We start from the raw sequence: 23,244 nt of genomic DNA on the forward strand, positions 1-23,244 counted from the left end.
ATAATGTGAGAAAAAGAATATGTGTATGTGTGTGTGTGTGAGAGAGAGAGAGAGAGACTGGATAACTTTGCCGTACAGTAGAAAAGTGACAGAACACTGTAAACCAACTATAACGGAGAAAATAAAAATCATTTTAAAAAATTTTTTAAATTTTTAAATAACTTAAGGTAGACATCGATAACTTTGGCCTGGATCCTGAGTCTCTCTACCACCACAGTGCCTTTATTTCTGAATAAAACCTGTCTGTCCCACTCCAAAAGGCATCATTTCTGTCCAATGAATATGCATTTTCCTTGTATTTCTTTAGTGGGATCTGATTGTCCTCCTTCCTTCCAAACTCTGCCTCATTAAATATGTTTTATATGGTCAGTTTAAGAACTTTCATGTTCTTTTAACACACCCCTCTTCACTGTCCAAGTCCAAACTTGTAATATTTCACACTTAGACTTTCTAAGGGTCTTCTGATGAAGCCTTGCTCCATCAACACCCCAGGTGTTTCCAAACCATTCTTTACAGAGCTACCAGATGCATTCTCTTAAAATGTTACTATGGTGAAATTCATAGCAGGCAGCAGAGTAGGAAACACCAGGAATCAGCCTCCCCATGTAAACAATTGCACCGCAAGAATCTATCTGATAAATCCAGTTTGCAGCTTCTAGGGGAAAGCTTGGACAGCAAATTGCTAGCTAATTTTTGGTCAAGTTCAGCCCTTAGCACAGTAGCAGGTACCTATTCCCAACCTGCCTGTAGTGTGTAAGAGCCAGGGTGGGCAGAGAGCACCCAGCCCTCCAAATATAGATCTGTACTCTGATAGGTGATGCCTATATCTGATCAAAGAGGTGCAGACAAAGGGGTAGACTGCCATTGTTGCTGCACCTCCCCCGTCCATTGGTGCAAACCCCTCTCCCTCTGGCTGAAGGGTTTCCAGGGAACTTAAAGGGTTGGCACCCTCTTTTTCCTCCCTTTATTCTTTTTTTCTCATTTTGAGAACCAGACATTAAAGACTAGGAGATTCAAAACAACGGCATGTGCAGGGGAAATTAGTCAGTGATCACACATATCCAGGAAAAGGTTCAAAAAAGAACTGAGAAGACCGTAAGTTTATACCTTAGGCTGATGATAGGCAAAGAGATAGCCTACAACAATAAAAAAAATAGGAGTTCCCTTCATGGCTCAGTGGTTAAGGGAAACTGACTAGGATCCAGAAGGATGCAGGTTCAATCCCTGGCCTTGCTCAGTGGGTTAAGGATCCAGTGTTGCCGTGAACTATGGTGTAGGTCACAGATGATGCGGCTCGGATCCTGCATTGCTGTGGCTATAGTGTAGGCCAGCAGCTGTAGCTCCAATTCTACCCCTAGCCTGGGAACTTCCATATGCCACAGGTGTGGCCCTCAAAAGCAAAAAAGTAAATAAAATAAAATAAAATACAACAAACACAGACAATAGCCAAAACAGCACACCTTGGGAGAGGAGGAGAGTCTGATTTCTATTCCTCCCTAGGAATGGACACCAATGAAATGTCTGTGTGGGATGCAGGAGTCTTTTCCTATTGGGGTCATCATCCTGGGGAGCCAATAAATGCTGTACAGCAGACACAGACACACACACACACACACACACACACACACATACACACATCATTCACCGTCTGAAGGCTCCTCTGGCTGCAGAAGTTAGAGTCTCTAAAGACAAGTGGTCACAATTATAGACCATATATAGTCATCCTTTGGTATCGTAAGTGGGTTGGTTCTAGAATCTCCTGCACATAGCAAACCAAGAATGCTCAATTTTCTTTTATATAAAATGATGCTGTATTTGCATATAACCTGCCCACATCCTCCCATATACTTGAAGGCATCTCTAGATTACTTTTAATAACTAATAAAATGTAAATACTATGTAAATAGTTGTCTATAGCAGCAAATTTAAGTTTTACTCTTTGGAACTCTCTAGAATCTTTTTTGAATATTTTCAATCCATACTTAGTTGAATCTGCAGATTTGGAGCCCCTGGATACAGAGGGATGACTGAATTTAAGAGAATCACAGGAACTCTAAACAGGAGTTCCTATTGTGGCTTAGAGGGTTGAGAGCTTGACATAGTGTCCATGAAGGTGCAGGTTCCATCCCTGGCCTCGCTCCATGGGTTAAGGATCCAGCACCGCAAGTTTCAGGGTAGGTGGCAGATGAGGCTGGGATCCAGTGCCACTGCTGTGGGGTAGGTCCCAGCTGCAGCTCTTGATTCCACCCCTGGCCAGGAATTTCCATATGCCGCAGGTAAGACCGTTTAAAAAAAAAAACAAAAAAAGAAAAAAAGCCCTCAACAGTGACTTTCTCCTCCTTAGAGTAAATATTTTGAAGAAACTAGAACATGAAACAGACCCAGAAGGAGCACCTAATTCAATAACTACATTTAACAGGATGTTTTCTTAGTTTTTAAAAAAAAATAGTAGGTTGAACTTGAATAGTTCTTTATTTTGAGGGGATCAAGAATAACTTTAAGAATCTACTGGAAACTAGGGGTCCTCCTGCCAAGGAAATGGTATGTCTTCACATATGCACCATTTACACATAATTTACATGTAGTTTCAGCAGATTACTGGAATTAGCTTAAAGTTATCTTTCTTCTCTGACAAATTTTTTATTCTGTCATTCCATAATCAGTGGATGATATTTCCAGGTAATTCATAATGGCAGGAGTTATATTCCCTAACACGATAAATTAAATAGGCTTGAGAGAGCCACTTAAATTGTAATATTTAGCTAGAAAAAGCCATTAGGCCCTAGAAAATTGACCTGTACAAAGTACTCCTCTCTTCCACTGTATTCAGTGATTCGCCACTTTTTTTTTTTTTTTGTCTTTTTGCCTTTTCTAGGGCTGCACCTGCAGCATACGGAAGTTCCCAGGATGGGGGTCTAATCAGAGCTGTAGCCGCTGGCCTAGCCACAGCCACAGCAACACGGGATCCAAGCCACCTCTGCGACCTACACCACAGCTCATGGCAACGCCGAATCCTTAACCCACTGAACAAAGCCAGGGATCGAACCCACAACCTCATGGTTCCTAGTCAGATTCGTTAGCCACTGAGCCACGACAGGAACTCGTGATTCGCCATTTCAATGGTAACCTAAAATAGCAGTACAGAATATGTGAGAAACTTTGAAGACAATGCCAAATGAAAAGAAAAACAAAATCAGAATGTAATCTGAATACAATTATTAAGTATATTAAGGCCATGCTTTTCTTGCAAAATAATGACATTTGATGTATACTCATTCATATATTCCAATGCTGCACAAACACAAACCTTCCCTATTAGGGAGGAACAAATCTGACTCCATATTAGCTTCGCTCTGTTGCCTGGGCTTAGTCATGCTGGCTCCATACCTTTTGTAAAAGATTGTTGCCCATAGCCTGAAATATACAGGATAGAATAAAAAGCTGCAGAACAGAGAATAGTATTTGTTTTATTGGAGGTTCACAGGAACATGGTGACCTGACCTACCTAGACAGCTACAAGAACAAAGGATTCCTACACCAAGAAATTTGCACCAAGCAACCACACCCCTCCCTCACCTTGCCTTTAAAAGTGTTTTGCTGAAATCCTTCAAGAAGTTAGGAGTTTGGGGGACATGAGCCACCCAGGTCAGGCACATGAACTTGAGTTTGGTAATAAAACCACTAGGCAGTATGAAAGCAAATGTCACTGTTGAAGGTTGTGGGAAAAGACAGATTATATTACCCAGAGTTAAGCATCTATTTTTTTAAAATAAATACCAGCTGTTCTTGATGTTTTGGAAGATAAAATAAATATATAGCAAGATAGATCCCTCACTAACCCTGACAATAAAAGAATGTAAAAAGACATTAAAATGCAAATGCAAACCATCTATCCAATGGAAGATAGCTTATTATACAGACAAAATCCTAGTGTCAGTGGGTCATATTTTATAGAAGACATATAATAAAATAGCCACAGACTAAATTAATGATTGTAACAAAAATAGCTTTAAAAGAGAATTGAGAAAGAAGACATGCTAGTGATTAAAACAAAAACAATTAAAATGGTGAATGAGTCAGGATGTAATACAAGAAGCTCTGAAGAAAGGCAATGATTGAAAATGATGTTAAGCCCTTCACCACTCATTATAAAAATTTTATTGGTAATGAGTAAATATCAGGAAACCTATTTATAGAGAGCCCTAATTCTGCAACTCAGATAGAACTACCTCTAAAAATGTCTTTAAAATATACAGATTAGATTTGCAATTACTGATAATTTATCATCATCAACGAATAAATGAATGTTTGCAGAACAAAGGGAGGGAAAATGAAGCAATAATTCAGTTTAGTGAAAAAGTATTAAAATCTTTGTTTTCAATACTTCACTAACCAAGGGTATCAGGTTAACCTATGCACCATGATTTCTGTGGTTAGCCTAGTATTGGCCTTCAGTGTGTCCTCAGTAATTCACCGTTGTCCCCTGTCCAGAAACAGGATTATCTATGTTATTCTGATACCCACTTTCCCACACTAAAAATCACTGGCTTAAATAAAGTCTAAATTCCTCATCCATGTCATCTAGGTTAAGAAGGCAGATATCCTAAAATTCAGTTCAACCTGCTTTCCCTAATACCAAAGCTGTAAAGGCACCCAATGTGTTGAACTTCCTAGATTAGTAAAAGTTCAAAAAGAGACGGGGAAAAAAGTAATCTTCACATTCTATCCAAAACACCTGCAAGAACATTGAGAAAATATTCTTTTCGAGGAAAAAAAAAAAAAAAACCAACCCAGTCTTATGTCTGCCTAGTCATGAATAGCTTTAGAGCCCACAGGATGATGGGCACATTTCCAAAGGAATTGCTCGCCCTGCAGTTTCCATTGAACGCAGCTATATAAAATCTGTAGAGAATGTTTGGAGCAGTAATGGTTCCAAGAGTGAAAACAAGCAGGGCCCTGTGGGGCTCTAGGAACCCCTAGGAAGAAAGCTTTTCTGTGTCACCCATTTCTTTTTCAGGAAATAGGCTCATTCAGCCTCCCTAACCTTCCCTGAATTCTAAAGGGCAGGTGGCTAATCAGGGAAGGAAGGAGATGAAGAGACCAGGAAGGGGCCGTCAAGAAACAAGAGCGCAGCTTTGGGGCAGGGTCCTGGTTCCTCCTCAAGGAATATACATAATACTATCTTTGAGTTCTTCCACAGAACTGAAACACCTAACAAATGGAAGATGTTAATGAAGCATTCTTCATTGCACAAGAAGGATCATCAGAACCAATCCTGGGACCTCCTAAACACCAGCTTTGAAAAACAATGCAAGAAGGTGGATCTGAGAAGGTATTGCTGTGGTTTATGTCTGAGAGTGTAATGATGATAAAAATAAAATAAACAAATGGGACTTAATTAAACTTAAAAGTTTCTGCACAGCAAAGGAAACCCTAAACAAAACAAAGAGACAACCCACAGAATGGGAGAAAATATTTGCAAGTGAAGCAACTGACAAGGGATTAATCTCCAAAATTTATAAACACCTTTTGCACCTCAATACCAAAAAAACAAACAAGCCCATCGAAAAATGGGCAGAGGATCTAAACAGACAGTTCTCTAGAGAAGACACACAGATGGCCAAAAAACACATGAAAACATCACTAATTATTAGAGAAATGCAAATCAAAACCATTATGAGGTACCACCTTACACCAGCCAGAATGGCCATCGTCAAAAAGTCTACAAACAATAAAGCTGGAGAGGGTGTGGAGAAAAGGGAACCTCTTATGGTGCAACCACTGTGGAAAACAGTATGGAGATTCCTCAGGAAACTAAAAATAGAATTACCAGAGTTCCCCTCGTGGCACAGTGGTTAACGAATCTGACTAGGAACCATGAGGTTGCGAGTTCGATCCCTGCCCCTGCTCAGTGGGTTAAGGGTCCGGCGTTGCCGTGAGCTGTGGTGTAGGTTGCAGACGCGGCTCGGATCCTGCGTTGCAGTGGCTCTGGCATAGGCTGGTGGCTACAGCTCCGATGAGACCCCTAGCCTGGGAACCTCCATATGCCGCGGGAGCGGCCCAAGAAATAGCAAAAAGACAAAAAAAAAAAAAAAAAGGAATTACCATTGGATCCAGCAATCCCACTCCTGGCCATCTATCCAGAGAAAACCATGACTTGAAAAGATACATATACTCCAGTGTTCATTGCAGCACTATAAACAATAGCCAAGACATAGAAACAACCTAAATGTCCATCAACAGAGGAGTGAATAAAGAAAAAGTGGTACATATACACAATGGAATATTACTCAGTCATTAAAAGGAGAGAAATAACAGCATTTTTAGCAACATGGATGGACCTAGAAATTATCATGCTAAGTGAAGTCAGTCACACAATAAGACACCAACATCAAATGCTATCACTGACATGCGGAATCTAAAAAAAGGATGCAATGAACTTCTTTGCTGAAGAGACACTGACTCACAGACTTTGAAAAACCTATGGTTTCCAAATGAGACAGGTTGGGGGTTGGGGTAATGTGCTGGGGGTTTGGGATGGAAATGCTATGAAATTGGGTTGTGATGATCATTGTACAACTATAAATGTAATAAAATTCATCGACTAATTAAAAAAAAAAAAGGAAATGTGAGCTTGAATCTACCCTGATCCTTATCAATGACCACATTTCCTACTCCCAAACTATAAACCACCTCCTATTCACTTCCAAAGTGGAGGGGAGGGGGTGGGGAAGGAAGCACACAGTCTTTAGGGCATTAGCCTGCTGTGACTCTTCTTTGCCTGGCAAAGCAAAAAAGCTGGTTTTCTTCTCCTTCATCCAAAACTCTGTCTCTGCATTTCTATTGAGTACCAGCGGAGAGAGGCCAAGTTTCAGCAACAAGAGGATGGGGTGAAACCACACTGCTTTTTTTCTCTCCTTTTCTGATAAATGGGTACCCCCTATCACCACCCTCCTTTCCCCAAGGAAAAGGCATTTGCATGGGCGAGTTCTGAGCTGGTCAAACACAACATTGCAAATGGTCTTCCAAGGAACTGAAACTGACAGCATTAATGGCCTGAACCTAGCCAGAACACAGACTGGGACTCTAATCCAGCCTAAACCCAGGCTGGGACTTGAACCCAAGGTTTTAAATTAGAATCACTCACCCTGTGTCTGGACTTACTGAGGTTCAGGTTCTTCATGTCTCCGTGCAGACGGAATTCAGTGAGGGACAAAGTGATAGGTAAGAAATAGATTTATTAGGATTGGAGGCTTATGAGCGATGCAAGCAGGCAGGCACAGAAGCTCTGCCCCAAGGATCCGGTGGGCCACAGTTTTATCATCCAAGGGGAGTGGGGGTTGGAAAAGCCCCCCTCTTCCTTTCTGGGAGTATTAGCTCCTCCTCTGTATCCAGTAAGGTGTGTATTCAAATCCGCAGAAGGGTGGTCCTCAACCTCTTGCCCATGGTCTGAATATGAATGAGGGCCTCATCTCATCCCCCACCCAGTGACCTGAGACAATTCTCAAGGCTCCACTAAAGAAGCAAACCTGCCTTGTTCTGATGGCTTTTTTGAGTAGTTTATTTACTTACAGTGATCGCCCAGTGTCCCCTAAGTTTCCCTCCTTATCTGTGGTCCTTTATTGGGACTTCTAAAAACACCTGTGTCTACTCCATCCCTATCAGAACCAGGAGAGATGCCAAACAATAACTCTCTGGAAAGGAGGCTTTGAACAAGCAGGAGTTGGGTTCTGCTCGCTCCAGTACATCCAGGTGGCTAGTTTTCACCATAATTGTTGGCTTTTAGTTTTTGAGGCTACTGATAAAACTGGAAGCAACATATGGAACTAAGGCTATGGAAAACTCCACAATGCTCACTGGTTTTATCCTGAATTAACCTTGACGAAATGCTCCCTAAATTGCCACAAGCCTTTAGAAGTTGACTTCTGAAAGTTCTGAGAAAGTCTACTCTGATCATTCTTGCAAGATTTGTTTTTTGCTGCTTTTATGGAGGAGAGAATTTTTAGATGACTTTACCCTTCCATTTTCACTAAGGAAAGCAGCTCTTTTGCACCTTTCCTGTTTGCCCATTTCTGTTCCCCTCTTGTTGCAGAAACTTCGGCAGTGGAGTCAAGTGGTACTCGCAGAAGCGGAATTGCCAGGTTTATTCAGCACTGGTGCGGGCTCAGAGGAGTCGCCTCCAGAGTCTGAGCACCAGGTCTTTGTTCTGGGCAGCTTTTATACAACACAGATGTCCAGGTCTTGTTTTTCCTGCACGAGCAGCTCACACAGCCCCACTCCAGCAGACAGTGTTCCCCCCTAAGAAGCTGAGTAAACAAGATTACAAAAACAAAACTGATAAGCAATGCTTGGAGCACCCCTAGCAGAGCTGCTAGCAAGGACATAAGGCACATAGTTGCTACAAGATTACAAGTGGTATGGGGCAAGCAAAGCTGCTGTCAGGCACCCTAGCTACATGCTAGTCAAAACTTACTCCACTCCAACCCTCAAAGAACCTAAATATAGGAATGAGATCATTAAGCAATTGAAACTAACTCCTGATTTATGCTCTCCTGAATGCACACCTTGCTTTGTCAAACCTATTGATTCCTTTCCTAAATAAAAAGAAGTAAGAATGAAGAAGGAAGCAGTTAAAAAAGGATTAGCTCTCTACCCTCAACCTCCCCACTAAGCAATCTGGCCAGCAGATCACAAAGGCAAGATAATATCTGAAGGGTCGTCAGCCAGTCTGCAGTCAATGGAGAAGGATGCAGAACCCAACCCCCTGCCTTAATGATTCAGAGGTTTTTCCTCCTGCTCATTTTTTCCCTTAAAAAAAAAAAAAAAAAAAAGTTGTCACAGCTGAGTAGAATCTTTGGAATTGGCCTCTGGACACAAGTCCACCTTCTTCCCAGATTAAAATACCTTTCCTTTCTACTGACACTTGCGTCTTGAATTACTGCCTTAACCAGTGGCTAGCAGCTGAACCTGGGTTCAGTAAACTAATATTACATATACAAAGATTTATATCTGCTATATAATGTAATATTTTTACTATAATTTAGATCTTCCTCCTGCTCCTACTCCTCCTTCTCCTCCCTAACTTCCATTGCTTAGATTGAAATCACTTATACTAGCTTACAAATACATATGATTTTGGTTTTCTTCCACGGGTTATCTCTAACTTACCAAAAATCCACAATAGGACTTTTTTTGCCCTTATCTGAAAGTTTAAAATAGTCATTTCTTAGAGTTCCCACTGTGGCTTAGCAGGTGAAGAACCCGACATAGTCACTCTAAGGATGCAGGTTTGATCCCTGGCCTCGCTCAGTGGCTTAGGGATCCAGTGTTGCAGAAAGCTGCAGCACAGGTCACAGATGTGGCTCAGATCTGGTGTTCCTGTAGCTGTGGGGTAGGCCTGCAGCTACAGCTCTAATGTGACCCCTTGCCTGGGAACTTCCATATGCCTCAGGTGCTACCATGAAATAATAAAAAAATTTATTTTTTTTTTACTATTAGTATAGTAAAATGTTTTTTACTTTTTTTTTACATATTAATGATAGAACTAGAGACTCTCAAACTTTTTTTTTTGCTAATACTAGACTAAAAACATTAATTTCTTCCTCAAAAAAATAACAAAACTGTATTAAACTATTCTTGCCAGCTGACTCTAGAACACAACCTGCCTGAACTGATCCTGTGTTCTGCTTCTCATCTGGGGTGGCCCCATCCCTGACACTGACTCAGGACTATGCCTGTGTCTCACATGTATCTTCACAAGCGCTAGCCTCTGCCAATCGCTTTGATGTTATTTCCCACTGTTCTCTCTTTTTTTGCTCGTAGCACTGGATCACATCTGCTTTCCAATTTGATGGCCCAGTACATCTAGCTCCTCACTCCCCCACAGCCTTTGCACTTCTGTTCCGTCTGCTTGAATACTTTCTTCCTTCCCACTGCTACCTTATTAAATGACTCTGCCACCTCTTTCAACACTGAGATCTGACAGTAGTCTTCGGAGGGAAGAAATTTCCCTACTCATTACACTTAGAAAATAGGACTATTGAAACTGTATGGTGTTCCTGCAGATGAGACCCAGCAATCTGGTTTGTTCAGTTATATCTGGTATGAAACAGCCTATTTCATGGTTACTTGACTTTGGGGATTATTGTCATTAACTTCTGAATTTCAATAAACTTTTGCTTAGAATTAAAATAATCTCTTTCATTTGTTCTGGGTTACCAAGATCAATGTCCAGGCATAGACTACAAATGAGATTAGCCTCTTGCAATTGTACTAAGCATTTTAGGACTTTTCTCTTTAGACCCCTGTGAGACATTGAGGTATATATCCCATTAGGATACCATTTGGTTTTGAACCCCATAGCTTCTTTTCCTCTATTTCTTTCCTAAAACGTAGTTCTGGATCTAGAAAAATAAAATGCAGCTACCTGATAAATTTTTTTTTTCTCTTGGTGAAAGCACACAAACAATAATTAACCTGGACAGAAGATATACAGCCACATCCAGAGAATATAACTCCATCTACCAGGGGAAATGTAAATCTTTCATTATTTAAAGTTGTCTTTCTATTTTCTTAGCAGCTTGAAAACATTAATTTTAAATGCTAATGGGAATTACTAGAATGCCTGGAGATGCAGAATAGATTCCAAATGTAGTCTTAGCAGCTGTAGGCAATCATCAAATTGAATTACCTGGGGGATGTGGGAAGAGGGCAGATGCTGGTCAATTACCATAACTTAATTGCAGCAGGACACCTGGTATAGATAAGATAGTAAAGTTTTTATTAGACTGAAAAAGACTATCCTTTAGGGGATTTCAAACAGTTTCTGCTTACCAGGAAGGAAACCAAACTTTGCATCTGGGGAAGACTCTTCTGTTCTGAGAGCCCGTTTAGTAATGCAAGTAAGTACCTGTTTTTATTGGGGGGACCCTTCATATTCAGTGGAGAAATCCAAATATAGTTGCTTCAGATGAGCTTAATATAAATTGAAGAGCACTGATAGAACTGTAAGGCATAAAAAGTTGCAGATTTGTTTTTTCCAAATCTCAGTTGCAGCTTCCAATTGTCTTAACATTTGTTCTTGTTCTTGGTAAATTCTGTTATTCTTATCCAATGGAGATCAGAAACATGGATACTGGATATGGATGCTTTTATCCCTGGAGATTAGAAATGTGGATACTGGAAAGAGAATGTAAAAAAGAACATACTTGGTTTGACGCTGAAGGCTCTAATTGCAGTGTTGTCACTGGAGGCTGCATAACTTAGATTTGCGAAATGTACCTCAGTGATTTTTCTGTCTGAGTCACTGAGAACTATCTCACCGGAATGGATACGGTTTGGGTTTTGTGAGAAAGGATAGACATTTTTTGCTGTCAATCATGCTCAGGTAAGTTTAATTATGAGACAGAAAATAAAGTGAATATTGGAGGAAGGAAGAGAATAATTTCCTTTTTCCATTGCTGGTTGGGAATGGTTGAGAAAGTACTCTCAGATGTAGAGATGTTAAAAGCAGTCTTGATTTTGTGATGTGTGTTGACCTCTGGCTGACAGCAAATCAAGAGCAAGAAAACAGGCAAATTCTTTTTTTTTTTTTTTTTTCTTGTTAGGGCCTTACCCTTAGCATATGGAGGATCCAGGCTAGGGGTCAAATCGAAGCTGTAACTGCTGGTCTACACCATAGCCACAGCAATGCGGGTTCCAAGCTGCATCTATGACCTACACTACCGCTCACATCAACACCACTGAGTGAGGCCAGGGATCGAACCTGCAACCTCATGGTTCCTAGTGGGATTCGTTTCCACTGTGCCATGACGGGAACCCCATGAAGTGAATTCTTAGAGGACTCCAGGGTCAGGGTGCCTCTTAGCTTAACTAAATTTCAGAGAGGCTTCTCTCAGATTCTAGGTCTCTCCTCTCCATTTTTTAGAGCAAGTACTTTAGAAAACAAGTAATTGTTTATTCTTTCTCTGTCACTTTGAAGTATAAATATTTTAAAATCCTCTTGTTTTGCATCCTAGTCCTGTCTTTCTCAACAACCTGGGAGCCATCCCTTTGAAATGTAATCATCAAGGAAAATATCACCTCTTTCTCTCAGTGTGTGGAAGAGTAAGAGCCTTCTTCTATGCCTGCCTCCTTCCACGTCTTAAAACTACCTTCTGTCAAAAAGACAGGAAAAAGTTTACCTTTGCTTTGAATGTGGCCACTTAGCAAATACAGATGGACTGTGATACTCCCACCCAGCTCTAAAAACCTCTTTGCTCCACCCTTTGTTTCTGTGAACTTGAGCTCAGATTGACTTCTTGTTAACAAATGCCTGCAGTACAGTGAGGCTGAACAAAACAGAACTGGAGCAGCAAAAAAGAGACTGGAGCAGAGAAAGGTTCATTGCAGGGCCATGCAAGGAGAATGGGGAGCTCACACTAAAACAAACAAACAAACAAAACCCAAAAAACCTCCCTGAAGAGTTTCAGCAAAGCACTTTTAAAGGCAAGGTGAGAGTCTCCTCCAGTTCCATCTATATTGCTGCAAATGGCATTATTTTGTTCTTTTTTATGGCTGAGTACTATTCCATTATATATATATACACACCACATTTTCTTAATCCATTCATCTGTCGATGGACATTTAAGTTGTTTCCAGGTCTTGGCTATTGTGAATAGTGCTGCAGTGAACATACAGGTGCATGTGTCTTTTTCAAGGAAAGTTTTTCCCAGATATATGCCCACGACTGGGACTGCTGGGTCATATGGTAGTTCTCTATTTAGTTTTCTGAGGTACCTCCATACTGTTTTCCATCGTGGTTGTACCAATTTACATTCCCATCAACAGTGCAGGAGGGTTTCCTTTTCTCTACATACACCCTCTCCAGCATGTTATTTGTTGACTTATTAATGATGGAACTAGAGACTCTCATACTAATTAAGTCAGAAAGAGAAATATAAATACCATATGATATCACTTATATCTGGAATCTAAAATAGGGCACAAATGAAACTTTCCACAGTAAAGAAACGCATAGATTTGGAGAACAGACTTCTGGTTGCCAAGGGGGAGGGGGAGTGGAATGGACCAGGAGTTTGGGGTTAATAGATGCAAACTATTAACATAATGGATAAGCAATGAGATCCTGCTGTATAGCACAGGGAACTATATCTAGTCACTTGTGATGGAACATGATGGAGGATAATGCAAGAAAAAGAATATATATATATATATGTATGACTGGGTCACTTTGCTGTACAGTAGAAATTGACAGAACACTGTAAATCGACTATAATGGAAAAAATAAAAATCTTAGAAAAAAAAGGCAAGGTGAGGGAAGGTCTTCTTGTACACTATTCTCTGGTTGATGGTGATCCATCCTTAAGTGCCAGAAGGTCTGGAAGCTACATGCTCATGATTATCAAGTAGTTAATTTCTTCCATTTGATGGTGGTTTTAGTGAAGCAAGACTTTTAACTAAATAAACAACCCCCCTCCCACCTCCACCTCCCCCACTCCACCCCCCCACCCCCGTCCTGGCTGAGGAGGCAGCTACAGGCTTGATAGCAGCTCTGCTCACCCCATACCACATTTCTTGTGATCTTGTAGCAACTATGTGCCTTATGTCTTTGCTAGCAGCCCTGCAAAAACCATGCTCAGAGCATTGCTTCTTTTGCTTTTGTAATCTTGCTTGCTCAGCTTCTTAGGCAGGAACTGTTTGCTTGGTGCAGGGGGGGGGGGGGGCATGGGGCCCTGCTTGCACAGGAAAAACAAGACCAGGAAGTCTGTGTTGTATAAGAGGTACCCAGAACAAAGACCTGGTACTCAGACTCTGGAGGTGACTCTTCTGAGCCTGCATTTACTTTATTTATTTATTCATTAATTCATTCTTTCTTTCAGGTGCTGAATAAACCTAGCTATTCCACTTCTTTCCCCTGCCATGGTTTCTGTAACATTAGCATCTAAAAAACTCAGGAAATACACATCAAATACTATTAAGTAAGTAGTTCAAAGAGGAGCTACAGCAGAGGATATGGGGGAGCAGTCTGTCCCAGGAAGGCCCCCCAGGGTCCTGTTCCTCTACATTCTCATCTTTCTCCCCTACAACAATTGCTTTGATAAAGCCTCCTTACCCTTTGAACTTTGTCCAGTGCAACTTTGCTTCCACCAGATTGGCCCTTTTTTAAGTTAGAATGATACTATCTAGCGGAATTTGCAATTCACTAGTAATGTTTAGTATTTGCTTTGATAGGGTCTGGTATTTTACAGCAACAGAATGGTGATGTTGGACCCCTGCATTTAATCTATGTTTGTCAGGGTACTGCTGACATCAACAGACTCAGAGCCGCCAAGTACTCGGTTTTATTAAAATATTTAGGAATTTGTATAAAAGGAACTTTGGCCCTGACAAGCACATTCGTTAAACTTCATACTTTCAAATAATTTCTTACTTAGCAAAGATGAAATCATCCTACTCTCTCAAAATTTGTGGCCCCTGCATGAAAATTTTTAGATTGATGGTGTTGACTAACAATATATGTATAACCAAAAAGTTGAGAGTTATGTTTTATTCAGTGGACAAAACTGAGCACTTAAGTGTGGGAGGCAGCATCTCACGTAACCCTGAGAAAACTGCTCTGAGGAGGCAAAGGGGGAGCTAAGGATATATAGGAGTTTTGCAATAAAGGGCAGCAGCAGGAACAAAAGATCATTGTTAAGAAAAGAAAAACTGCTATCTCACGTTAAGGAATTTAGCGCTTTTCTATATATGGAAAAATGCAAGTCAGGGCTCACTGACATCATTGATTTGATATGCATCTCAGCTACCTGGGGCAAGTACCCTGTGCTTTCACATTCTGAGGGCTCAGTATCGGGATTGACTGCAGTCTGATGGCTGTTCAGTGGCAGGTATTCTTTGCTTCCTTCCAGGGCTCACCAGCTCATCAGATGTGGCTGTGGTCAGTGATGACTGTGATATTCTTTGTTTACTGATATGGCAGGAAATATTTTATTTCTCCATGAAAATGTTGGGTATCTCCATGGTATCCTTACAAAGATGTTTACATTTCTCAATCTCACTGAATTATATAATTAAAATAGGTGAATTTTAGTGTACATAAATTATACTTTTTTACTAAAGCATACAAATTTTAATAAAATAGAAAATATATTTTTTTAAGCTAGCAAAAAGCTGTAACATGACAGCAGAACAAAAGGTTCTGGAGTTCTCTTGTGGCATAGCAGGTTAAGGATCCAGCATTGTCACTTCAACAGCTTGGGTCACTGCTGCAGCATGGGTTCGAAAAGTTTTGGCCTCTGTTGCATTTCTTCAGCTTCTCTTTCCTCTGCTATTTTATAGGAGCAATCAGAATTAAACCAGTTGTCACTTCTCTCCAAAACTACTTTAGCAGGTTAAGAAATTTGTAAGAACTTATTTCCAAATGTTTATTTATTGCAGTTCTCTCTGTGAAATATCAAATAAATAGCCAAGAAGATCATTTTTAATTAACTTGGAAATATGTATTTTTCATTTTTTTCTATGATAAGGAACCATAATGATATGATTATGCTGTTTCTAATATTCAGCAGCTTTTCTAGAAAAACACTGGTAAGTCTGCATCAATTTTTCAGTGTCTTCTGATTTCATATGTAGTAAATAACACAAATATTGGAAAAAGCAGGGATTTTTTTTTTAAAGTGCTTACCCATGCCCAAAGCAACTTGCACTCTAAATTAACAGATATTATTCCCATTCCTCAGCATTGTTCTTCCTGTATCCCAGCTCTAGCAAACAATTTTGTCTGTCATTATTTTTCACTTTCTTTCTTTATAACCTTTCATTTGTAACTGAAGGAAGTATCTTTAAAAGAAGTCCCTGTTTAAGAGCCTCAGTGGGATTTATGCATTTTGCTTATTTATATGACATATGTCTAGTTGAATCATACCTAAATTTTTCTTAGTTATGACCTTTACTTTTGTATTATATAAGTAGTTAAAAGCATGACATACTGAATTTTTAATTTTATAGACTACTCTTTCATTAAAGTAGAGACATGGTGTTCCTTACATTTTTAAAAACTAACTAAAAATAGAAAGATTTTAACTATGTGGAGGTTGAATTAAATTGCATCATTAAAAATATTTGTTTTTTAATAAGAGCAAAGGAAAGCTATATCTGCTATTTTGTTTGCAAATATAGCAGGAAACGATCATATAGCAACATGTTTGGAGGAAATATCTCCTAATAGGATTTCAGGGGTGGAGACTGGGGATTTAAGTCCCCTATAACAAAACATATAAATTGAGACCATAGCATCAAGTGCTCAATAATATATTACAGTTTTTATGAAAAATGATCAGGATATTGTGGGGAATATATTGTATGAAAAATATCTGACAAAAATTGAGAAAAGACATAGGAAGACTAGACATGGTACAGAGACAAATCTGTTCTGCATGAGCACAGGTGGTAAAAGAAATGAGGGTGAGTTATAGGGAAATAGATGGCAGCTCAGTGGAAGAAACAAATGTTAAGAGAGTTTTCCAAAGATGAAAATGGCCACCTCAGATGTAAATTTTCAAGAATTTCCTAATGTTAAAGGCATTCAAGCAAAGTTTGCATTGCTACTTATTAATGTCATAGAAATGATTCAAACATTGAATTCTGGGTAATACTATTTTAAACACCATTCAGAATGGCCATCACCAAAATGTCTACAAATTAACAAATGCTGGAAAGGGTGTGGAAAAAGGGAACCGTTCCACACCATAGGTGGGAATGTAAGCTGGTACAGCCACTATGAAGAACAGTATGGAGGCTCCTCGGAAAACTAAAAATAGAACTCCCATATGATGTAGCAATCCCACTCCTGGGCATATATCCAGACAAAACTAATCAATTCAAAAAGATATATGATGGAGCATGATAATTTGCAGAAATAGAATGTGTACATGTATGTGAAATTGGGTCACCATGCTGTACAGTAGAAAAAAAAATTGTATTGGGGAAATAACTATTAAAAAATAATAATAATAAAAAGATACATGCACTCCTATGTTAATTGCAGCACTATTTACCATAGCCAAGGCATGGAAGCAACCTAAATAAATGTCCATTGAAAGATGAATGGATAAAGAAGATATGGGACATATACACAATGGAATACTACCCAGCCATAAAAAAGAATGAAATAATGCTATTCGCAGCAACATGGATACAACTAGAGATTATCATACCAAGTGAAGTAAGAAAGAGAAAGACAAATACCATATGATATCATGCATATGTGGAATCTAAAATATGACATAAACGAACCTATCTATGAAAGGTAGGACAGACTTGCGGCTGCTAATGGGGAGGGTGTGGGGGAGGGGGAGGATGGAGTGGGAGGTTGGGGTTAGCAGATGCAAGCTATTATATATAGAATGGATAAACAACAAAGTCCTACTGTATAGCATAGGGAACTACTTTCAATATTCTTTGATTAAACCGTAATGGAAAACAATATTATAAAGAATTTATATATACGTATAACTGAGTCACTTTGCTGTTACAACAGTGTAAAACAACTGTACTTCAATAAAAATTTTTAAAAAGTGTTCCACACATCGCAGCATTCTAACAAGTTCTCAGGCAGGGTTGCCCAAGCTCATTTGTTCAAGTGCTCTGAGACTATTTTCTGCTGTCTTGGAGACCATGATGAGAAGCCTTTAGAAGCCATGCCTCATCCAGGAAAGAAGAAATGGGCCCAGGTACCTAGATGGCAGCAGATTTACTGTCTCCAGCCTCTGCCCTGAACCAAATAACTCCATGTCTCTTGTGAAATTCCCCATCCTTTTTCTAATTAAGGAGTACCCTGCAAATGAAGTAGTGCGATACCCATAGCTTAATAATCCTTAGATTCTATTTATTTTTTTTAATGTAGCATAAGTAGAAGTCATTTCCTATATGAGCTGCTAATTGCATTTGTTCCTCTGGAGGTGACTATTGGTTGCATATAATCCCAGTAGATCAGAGTATCAGGTTCACCCAAATCAAATACATAAACACAGCCTAGGCTTCCTGCCCTCTTCCTCCCCCATCTCCCTCTACTCCATTTTTCTTCCTTTCCTTCTGCCATCACATTAGTGATTTTTTTCTCCCAAACAAGTTCCCTCTTCAAACCAAAAAGAAGTCTCTTCTTCCACAGCATTCCATCTTTGGTTCATTTTCTTCTTTCCTACTGACAATGTCATCAATAAATCTTTCCTTAAATCTCTTCCTATACTGGATCTAATTTCTTTCCCTTCCGCCTTCCTTCCCTGAACATTTAATGTCGTTCGAGCACTTAAGGACACAAGGTGAAATAAAACATGGCTTCCTTCCTTAAGGCGGTCACACTGCCTTTCTCGATGCCCTTGTGTGAGGGAACACTCTTAAAAGCTTAAGAGTAGGAAGTAGCAGGCCCATGGGCAGCAAATTTCAGGCTAACTTTTTAGTGCAAAAAGCAGTGAGCCCCGTGCTTTCCCCATAAAAATGATCATTATTTTTCAGGTGTTCAGCACTGTATATTTCTCCAGAGAAATAAGTTCCATGTTGAAAACACAAGATAATGCATTCTGTGCTTGGTTAAATAAATCAGCATGGGTATAACAGATTATTTACTTCCTGCCCTGTTCTTAATTCTTAGAAGAGTAGCACAAAGATCTGAAGATGACCTGTTTTCATTAAAATCACTAAGCAAGGAAATTGAACTATTTCTGCCTGGCGCTAAAGAAATAATAAAGTTGCTAGACGTAGCCTTGAGCAAAAGGACAAGTGTTAAACTGCCCTGGTTCTCTGGCTATTTTCAGCACCACAGAGGATGACAGGGTAAATAAAAAACCAGTAGGTGGTTAAAGCTCATCAAGGACAAAGCTCCACTCTCACTAACTTGAGTCTCTGCCTTTTTATTTTAAGTAACACAACACTTTGTTTGCCTCTCACATTCACTACTCACTAAGCTCTGATGAACTTCCTCTCCAATTTTTCATGTCTTCATTTCCTTTCCTTCACTCCTATGAATATCCTGATGAATTAATATCCTATCTTGGAGTGCCTATTGTGGCTCAGCAATAATAAACCTGACCAGGATCCATGAAGACTCGGGTTTGATACCTGGCCTTGCTCAATGGGTTAAGGATCTGGTATTACCATGAGCTGTGGTGGAGATCACAGATGGGACTCAGATCCTGCATTGCTGTGGCTGTGGTGCAGGCTGGCAGCTGCAGCTCTGATTCGACCCCTAGCCTGGGAACCTTCCATATGCTGCAGGTGTGGCCCTAAAACGAAAAAAAATTCCTACCTTAATTAATTAATTAATATCCTATCTAAATGCTTTATCTTCATCATCTCACCTTTCTACATAAGAATTTGCATTATTACCAACCAAACTCTAGTCCTAAGAGTATTGAAATATCTCATTCTAAACATCAGACCTGTCACGACCAGTTGGTATGTGAAATTACAGGTCAAAATCCCTTGTGGTATTTACACAATAAGACCTCATCCCAGTACATGTTGACTGATTATTTTAATAACTATTGAGGAGTTCCCGTCGTGGCGCAGTGGTTAACGAATCCGACTAGGAACCATGAGGTTGCGGGTTCGGTCCCTGCCCTTGCTCAGTGGGTTAACGATCCGGCGTTGCCGTGAGCTGTGGTGTAGGTTGCAGACGCGGCTCGGAGGCTTGGATCCCACGTTGCTGTGGCTCTGGCGTAGGCCGGTGGCTACAGCTCCGATTGGACCCCTAGCCTGGGAACCTCCATATGCCGCGGGAGCGGCCCAAGAAATAGCAACAACAACAACAACAAAATAAAAATAAAATAAAAAAATAACTATTGACCATTGTGCCAGAACACAGCAAGGCAACAGTGAGTAAAAACAGACATGATGGCACTCATAGGCAAATGTAAAAAACACGCATTAATCAACTGATTGCAAAAATAAAATTTAACTAGGAGAAAGCGCTCTAGGAATTTGTTTGTTTCCTTTGTTTTTCTTTTTTTTAGGGCTGTACCCGCAGCATATGGAGGTTCCCAGCTAGGGGTCGAATTGGAGCTGCAGCTGCCGGCCTATACCACAGCCACAGCAATGCCAGATCTGAGCTGTGTCTGTGACCTAAACCATAGCTCATGGCAACGCTAGATCCCTGACTCACTAAGCAAGGCCAGAGATCAAACCTGAAACCTCATAAATCCTAGTCAGATTCCTTTCTGCTGCACCACATGGGAATTCCTCTAGGAGTTTTTTTAGGGAAATTGGACCCAGGCAGGAAGGTTTTCCTGAGGGAGTGATGCGTGGTCTGAGAGTTCAAATGAGAATGAATTACTCAGGGGCCAGGGTAAGGAAGGACCTTCCTGGCAGGAGGAGCCATCAGACTGCAGTGCATACTAGAGAAAGTCTTGAGCCCAACCAGTGCTCTGAAGCAAAGATTGCTTGTCAGATAATTTCTTCACTGCGAGACATGGGTGAAGCTCAGTTACCACCTCCTTGCTCATCATAAGCCAAAGCCCCCCCAGAAGTGTGACCATGGTCTGAAAGCTGAAGCAGACCCTAAAAAGGTGAGCAGATGGAGGCTCTCAGATAACTGTGTTCCTGGTAGCTGGACAGAGAGTCCTTTCCTGAAGGGGGATCTGAGCAGTGCTTCTTCTCAGTGTTGTTAAAACACGTACACAAATTCAATGGAGTAAATTTTAAAGATCTTATTGGCTTTGTTCAATGATTCATGAATTGAGCAGCATCCAATCTAGCATACAGTGTTCCGAAACCAAGTCCATTTGACCAACAAGGGCAAACATGGGGACAGGGAGAGGGAGGTTTATAGCTGAGAAAGAGTTTATCCTAAGACAGCCAAGGAAGGAGACAGGAGAACAACGTTCAGATGTGCCTCCAAGAAGGCAAGGATCAGAGAAGTAAGCAAATGCAGAAACAAAGGAAAGCCATAAAACAAAGTCAAGGACATTTAGTTCCTCCATAAGGGCTACAGACAATATCCTGAGCCAGATCCTTGAGTTGTTTTGCAGAGACTAAAACCCCCACCAAGTGGAAGAAGTTAACTGCATATTGACCACCAGCACACAGACCCTAAGACCAGTTTGAACCAGAAGAATGATGACTGAAACGCCTAAAATTTCACTGTGCTACATCATCACCAGTCGGAGAACTGTGCATGAGCTGATCACTCACCCTGAAACTCTCCTTCACTCTGTCTAAAAACCTTTCCCTTGGAGTTCCCTAGTGGCTCAGCAGGTTAAGGATCCAGCGTTGTCACCCCATGTCATGGGCATGACCAAAAAAAAAAAAAAGGAAAAAAAGAAATACCTTCAGTGAAAGCCACTGGGAAATTGTTTTTTTATTTGTGTTTTTATTTTTTAGTTAGAACAACTCAGCAAATAAAATTCTGGTTTACTGTTGCACAACACTTTCACACATATATCAAACAGGCCAAAGAAATAAAATAAAATAAACAGCAATTTCATAGACAAAAAAAAAACCTTTTTACCTTTGGTTTTTTTTGTTTGTTTGTTTGTTTTTTGCCAAATTTTTAGGGCCGCACCCACTGCATATGGAGGTTCCCAGGCTAAGGGTTGATTCAGAGCTGCAGCTTCTGGCGTACGCCAGAGCCACAGCAACTTGGGATCCAAGCTGCATCTGTGACCTACGCCACAGCTTATGGCAATGTCGGATTCTTAAGCCACTGAGCGAGGCCAGGGACTGAACCCGAATCCTCACGGATCCTAGTTGGGTTGGTTAACCACTGAGCCATGAAGGGAACTCCTATCTTTGGCCTTTTAAACCACCTCATACAAACCAACTATTTGTAGTATAGCCAAATACATATACAAAAAAGTTACTGGAATGCTCAGAATAAGATTGGGGTTTTTTTGTTGTTTTTGCTTTTTTTACAAGGTTTTTTTTTTTTTTTTCTTCTCTCCTTTGAGATTATAATGAACATGGTCACACCACAAGTGAAGTCAGAAATAGGACAGAGAATGCTCCAAAGGATGGTTTGGTCAACCGAGATCATTAAAAAGGGCTGACCCCTAACAATATGTACGAAAATATAAAATGTAAATAAAAAGTAAAAACAAATTTTCCTTCTTAAAGTACTTTAAGAAAAAAAGCAGGGCCTTGGAAGTTTGGTTCTTTTTTTCCTCTCCTGTTGTAAATTCACCTTGTGGTTTTGGCTGGGTGGTGGAGCGGGCATGTCATCTGGTGGCGTGTCCCGAAGTGGGTGGACGGACAGTCGGGACTCTCCAAGGTGACCAAGTTTAGGATTCTTCTGAGACGGGAAGTGGAGGATGAATAGGTCATGGTGGCCTTTTTTTTTTTTTTTTTTTTGGTCTCTTGTCCTATAAGGGCTGCACTTGCAGCATATGGAGATTCCCAGGCTAGGAATCTAATTGGAGCTGCAGCTGCTGGCTTACACCACAGCCACAGCAATGCAGGATCTGAGCCGTGTCTGCAACCTACACCACAGCTCACGGCAATGCTGGATCCTCAACCCACTGAGCAAGGCCCAGGATCAAACCTGCAACCTCATGGTTCCTAGTTGGATTCGCTTCCGCTGCGCCACAATGGGAATTACTTTTTTTTTTTTTTTAAGTCTAACTTATTTTTTGCTGTCCAGTCCTCCTCATCAGTCTTCTGCTTCTTGGTGTCAATATCATCATCCTCATCATCTTCAGCTGCTCCTTTGCCTGAGCTACTCAGCCTCCTTATCTTCATCTCCATCCTCTTCCTCACCATCACCTTCCTCTCCTCCTCTTCCTCCGCACCTTCTTCCTCTTCTTGTCTACCTCAGGGTCAGTCTCGTGCTCCCTATTTTTCTCATTAGCATCCCCATTAGCAGGTGCCTCTCTCCCATTCTCCACAACTTCCTTCTTCGGAGTCCTTGGTGGTGATCTCAGAGCCGGCATCCACGGCGGCCTCTGACATGATGGGGCATGCTGGTGATCTGATACAGCAGAATGAAAAGGAAGCAGGAGTCCAAGGACTCTGGCGACAAAGCTGCCGAGTCCCAGGCAGCAGAGGAGGTGCTCCATGGAGGTGACTGTGGCAAGTGGAGAGCCAGACACGGGAACAATGCAAAGATGGCTTTGCAGAGCACCCAGTGGGCGTCTTGGGGTCTTTTGAGCATGAGCTGACTATTCTTGCTTGGCCCTGCAATAATGCTGTACTTTCCTTCACCATACCCAGTGTCAGTAGATTGGCATTGCTGAATATCTGGCAAACAGACCCTAG

At 40.7% G+C, this 23,244-nt stretch overlaps 1 pseudogene; it reads right to left on the reverse strand.

Moving 5' to 3' along the window:
• Positions 1-20,475: 20,475 nt before the first annotated feature.
• On the reverse strand, positions 20,476-22,938 carry LOC125136604 (prothymosin alpha-like; annotated as a pseudogene).
• Positions 22,939-23,244: the final 306 nt, after the last annotated feature.

Source organism: Phacochoerus africanus, chromosome 9, assembly GCF_016906955.1.
Source record: "Phacochoerus africanus isolate WHEZ1 chromosome 9, ROS_Pafr_v1, whole genome shotgun sequence".
In the NCBI taxonomy this organism is placed as follows: Eukaryota; Metazoa; Chordata; class Mammalia; order Artiodactyla; family Suidae; genus Phacochoerus; species Phacochoerus africanus.